This window comes from Rhopalosiphum maidis, chromosome 2 (assembly GCF_003676215.2).
Source record: "Rhopalosiphum maidis isolate BTI-1 chromosome 2, ASM367621v3, whole genome shotgun sequence".
NCBI lineage: Eukaryota > Metazoa > Arthropoda > Insecta > Hemiptera > Aphididae > Rhopalosiphum > Rhopalosiphum maidis.
This window is the reverse complement of record NC_040878.1, coordinates 12,770,621-12,776,620: the sequence shown is the minus strand read 5'-3', so window position 1 is coordinate 12,776,620 and position 6,000 is coordinate 12,770,621.

The window sequence follows — 6,000 nt, the reverse complement described above, 5'->3', positions numbered from 1 at the left end:
GAATGTGTTAAATTTGAATTTAATAATAAATGATTGCATACGAAATACAATTCTTTTCAGCCTCTCTTACTAAGGATATTTGATAATTTATATTTTCTATTAGGTAGGTACTATATTAGTATTTTTTTTTTTTATTTATTTATTAATTAAATTGAAAATGTATCAAAATAAACACATACTATTACAATTCTTAAAATCTAATTACAAGGATAATGATATTTACATGCTATATTAAGTTATTACTATTATAAGTATTTTTATCAATGTTTAAAATTTGAAATTTGATTTTCGTGTGCGCTGACTTCTGATAGAAGGTCTTGAGATAATCGTGGTTTTAAACGACAGTTTTTTGTTTTGGTTCCTGTGTTGTAGTGTCGTGCTCCATCAAGGGTTTTGAAATTGGTGTGAAAATTTTAAAACTAGGTTAGGTTTTATCCAGTCTTGAGGAGAGGTATTTTTGTGTCGTTATGAATTTATTTATTTCTCATAAACTGTTAATATATGGTTTTCACACATATTTAAAAAAATTTGATTTAGTGGATTTGGATTTTGTTAATTTTAGTTGAAGAGGTTGCTGCCCACAGTGATCCGACATAAGTGATAAAGCGGTCGGATTATCGAAGTGTATAGTAAGATAGAAGATTATATATGAAGAGTATAACTTATAGTTAACTTAGGGTTAAAGTGTATTCATTCTTGAATACTATTGCATGAATTTTTTATCTAAATGAATTTTTCGCGTTAATTTTTCGTCTAAGACATACTAATAAAATACTTGACAGAGACATAGAGCCATCTTAATTATTCTATGATATATCGCTTGGTTATCTCTGAAAATGAGATGAGGATCTTAAGAGTAAAGATTTTTGCTGTACTTTTTGTTCAGGTTTAGTTTCCATTTTTTGAATCAGGTAGTCACTGTGTTTAGAGATGTTTGGAAATTTCGAATTGAAGATTCCTGGGAGTTACTTTGAGTTATTATTTTTGTATTGTCCATAAACATCGCCAGTTGACAGTTTGGATGAATGAAGCGAGGTATATCATGAGTACTATTTTAAAAATATATAAAGTTTTCAACGTTTTTGACCCAGCTAAAACTTAATAATCGACGTTTAAAAAAAAAACTAAAAAATTCGAAATGTCATTAAAGAACTAAGGATATTTAGAAAATTATGCCAAGTGTAGGAATGATAAATTATAAATATTTGGTAATAATTTCAAATATTTACGATTGTTTGTTAATTGTTTTTAAATTCCAAAAAAATAAAAAAATCTTTTGATGAGAAATCGCTATTTAATGCATCAATATTCAGTTTTGTAAATATTTAAACTTCAAACGTTCATAAAAAATATTTATGAATTTACGTTTAACATTTTTTTTTCTTTAATTTCACAGTAATTTATGAAGTACTTAATATAGTAGTACTGTGTATATAATTTGTAAACATTAGGTATAAATATAAATAATTTTATAATACATTTTTGAATACAAAATTGTTTGCAAATTTTCGCAATTTTGTATTAAGTAATGAAAATGTTTTATGTAAATGTATGATTTAAATTTCAAGTAAATATTTAAGTTTATTAATTTAGATAAAAAAAAAACAAAATCGATTTTGTCAAACATTGGTTTTGCGTAATAATTTTCGCTTTTCTTTAATTTTAATTTTACTTTTGACCTTTTTCCACAAAGTACCAATTATATCCAATTTCATACTAGAATTGTAATTTAACCTAACCCCCAAATTTGAAAATTGAAGAATTTTTACTATCGTAAAATGTTATAACATAAAACACACACACATTATCGTAAATTTTTGCTCCGCTCAGAATCCAGAATTATGAAAAAAGATCAACGGTTATCTACATTTTTAAAATATTTTACATAATATAAATTCTATCATTATTTTTAACTTATTTAAATTAAATTGTAATTGTGTGATGATGTGTACAAAATTATTGTTATGATTATTTATATTTTGTTTGTTATAATATTTTATTTAATACGACCAATTTAAAAATATACATTGTCATTTTAAACAATATCTTTTTTTTATATAGAACTTGTATATTATATTTTGTAGTTTCATATTATCATTTCAATTAATAAGTAATGGAATAGGCCCGAATAGCCGATTTGACTAAAAACCGTACGATATTTTATTTTTTTTATATAATTCTAGTTAATGTTATGTAACTCTTGCAGATACAAATTGTTTTATACAAAGCTTGAAAAATAAATATATTTGTGTGTGTACCCTATACAAACATTAAAAGTTAAAGCCCAGTAAAGTAGGAGAATAATATGATGGGATTTCATCCCTCCAAATTTTTCTATTGAAATATTTTTTTACCCTACTTAATTTCTTTCGAGAACTATAGCGTCCACTTCAAAAATAAATAGTATAATATAATATATTTTATACTTACCACGTTTAGCCTGAATACATTTGTAAATAATAATTACTTTTTTTTTACGGACGTTATATAATATTAAAATCTGAGATCCATAACTTTATGGCTTTATGCTTCGAGTTATGTAGCACAATACCGTTATTTCGTTGTACGAGTATACCATAGAGTACTATGCGTGCATACAATGAGATTTTTTTCCAGTCTTTAGAAATATTTAACTCTATAATAAACGCTAAAAACCTACACCCGATGTAAATTAAAAATATTAATGATACACATTTACCATAATAAAATTAATTTTTTTATAATTTATTATACAATCTGTAAATATGTTTTTTTACAAAAGTATAAGTGAAGTATAGAAAAAATAAAAAATTATTTACAAAAATATTTATTGAATACACCGACGATCATAATATATTTTTATATAAAATATATCATATACGCGTGTGTGAAGTACTAACTACCGATGAATCGTATAATTTTTCTTTTGTAGTTTTTAAATTTATATCAATAAATTCGTTTACATATTTTTTTTATCGAAATATTTTTGTTTTTAAATTTGCACGCGCGGTTTATCACGGAGTCCGTATACATGCAAGTCCATTACGCTGTATACAGTAAAATACATAATATCGACGGCCAGATGTGAGCAAACATCGTGGAACTTGACATTTCAACCGGTAAAATGTAAACATATCCCTGTCGAATTATGACGCATATTATGTAATAGAATAATATAATTTTAGCTTTTTAGGTGTCCGAATGAACACATATGGATCGCGGCGCGGTGTCGTACACTTATCGTTGGGCTTTATATATACTTCGTGTACGAGTGTACATGCTGTTGGCTCGGCGGCGGCGGTGGTGAGGCCACATAAACGTTTTGGATTATTTTTGAGGAGGAGGGTGGTAGCGATGGGACGTCGTCGGGTGGGTGATTGGAGATGGGAAGGGAAGTGCGCTTGGGCCGGGCGACGTTTCTTTTCACTTGGCCTATTTGCAAACCACCACCATCACCGCCGCCGCCGCCGCCACTGTTCCTCGCTACGGTCGGATTGTATATATATATATATATATATATATGTATTTTAGTGTATAATATAATAGAGGTGACGGCGGCAGTGGCAGATACAGAACAGCAGCACCAGCAGCCGCCGCCGCCGCCGCCGCCGCTTCTCCGCACTTAACGCACCGCTGCCTTGTTCTTAAAACTCTCTTCGCGCGTGCATCCCCATTCGACGTGTTGTAGTGTACAAGAGTATATATATATAGGCATAAAGCAAAGACCACCGCCGCTGTGTACGAGAAACCGAGAAATTGTGAGTACGTGTGTGTGTGTGCGCGCGCTCGGCGGCGAGGAAGAGGGGGCGGGGGGTAGCGAGCGTTTGTCGGTGTGAGGAAGAACAGAGAGGGTGAGAGAGAGAAATACGCGCGCGCGCGCGCGGTAAAGCTTCACCGCCGCGGTCGTCCGCGCCGTCCGCCCCGGGGAGGGTGGCGCGAGGAAGCGGCGAATGGGTCGCGCTGTCGGGCGCGGCACGGGTCGAGAAGGGTTCGTAAAAACGGGGACGACGGCGAAACGAGATCGATAGTGCCCCAGTCCCGGGGACGCGGTCCAAAAGCTCCAACGCCGCACGATCGCGCGCGCACACACACGCGCACACGCACGCTATACACAGTGTATATAGCTCCATATAGAGCTCTGCCCGGTTCGCCGACGCTTTTTGGCCTCGTTACGTGCCGCGAATGAGAGGCGTTTCACATATACATATTATATATACACGCAAAACGTACATAGCGCTTTTTCCCCCACCGCGACCCTCGTCGGCGCACCCCCGTCGTAACGTTCTACGGCTATACACCCCCCGACCGCCCGCGTTTAGAACCCTTACACACCATTACATAGTCTTCCCCGGACCACCGACCACCCCCTCGTCTACCCATATACCCATATACCCATATATATATATATATATTTACATATATACACACACGCGCACGCACACACGCGCCAGAGCTACCTACCCATTATACGCGACGCCATCCCCGTGTCATCGACACGCAAGCGGCAACTTACCCGCTCGGTATGCGTATATAGGTATATGTCACACGCGCGCAGCGAGAGACGCACATAACGCTCACCCCGCCGACGCAGTACACACAGAAACGCATATACGTAATGCGTGTGCGCGTGTGTGTGCACACATATATCATTCCAATCAAAAACACGCCAATGGCTTCGGCGGCGGACGAAGATGATTTCACTATAGTTCTCTCTCACTCTTTCCGCCTTCCCTCGCACTCGGCGCGTCTCTCTTCTTCTCTCCGTGTATTGTACGTACGTCTTCCTCGTGTGTTCGTGATGATAATAATAATATAATAGTGCGACACCGCTATAATATACGCGCGAGCAGAGGGGGCGTGGTCCGCCCGATAATTTTATTATTTTTTTCCCGGAATAATTTGCATCGGCCCTCTATATCAATACATAGTGCATACACTGTACACACATGACATGTATCGCGCGCGTATACTACTATTATCGTGTGTACCGCCCGCGGGCACATTATTATTACATACGCGCGCGTATCGTATCGTGTCCGCGGCGCGGTGTTTTCGAAGAGTATGTCATGCGATATGCGCGCGCGTGTGTGTGTGTGCACCACTTCTCGCCGCCGTCAAGCGGTGTTGTCTGCGTCTCATCCCCAATAATCGCATCTGCACCGCCGTAATAATATTATGTTATTTACAAACCTATATGTATATGTGTACGCACACAAACATTATATACGCGCGTGCAGAGTGTGTTCCGTATAATACGGTAAACCCATATAATATGCGCGTGCAACGGAATACGCGTATGTCATGGTGTAATATTATACGCGGCGGCCGTCTTATTCGTCGTTTTTCTAATCCCTTTTCGTCACGGTTTTTTCGTCTCGGACGATTAACTTTCCATCGGCGTACGTCGATACAGTCGCCGAGAGAGTTGCTATGTTTTGAGGATTCATATTTTCCGTTGTCGTTTCACTGCTCCGCATCCATTACACCGTACCGCGCGGTGTCCCCGTATACGCGCACTGCAGCCATCCGCCGTTCTGACAAATTAAAGTTTCCGTTTTATGGCGATATCGCTATCGAGCCGTCGAGTTTTATTGTTCATATTTCATATATAAATATATATATAAGTCATAAGCTGTTGCATTAGAAATATACACGTATATACATCATACATGACCGGTATGAATTATAATTATTTTCGTTTTAGACCCGATTTTATTCATAATTTAACGGTACGACACGCATACCTCTTACTTCTCGGGTATGATATATGGGTAAAACCCATTATGTTTTATGAGTTGCATAATGCTTTAAAATGACACCAAAACTAGTGCTTTTAAACCTTGAAACATACACATTGCATGTATTACCATTCTAAGTTAATTCTAACCAAAAATTCTTACAATAATTAAAGTCATACAATATTTTTTTTAAATAACGATCTCAAACGAGTGCGTGTAAAATATTTTATATTTTGATACGGCTTAATATTATTATCGTCAAAACTAAATGGATTGTTTTAAT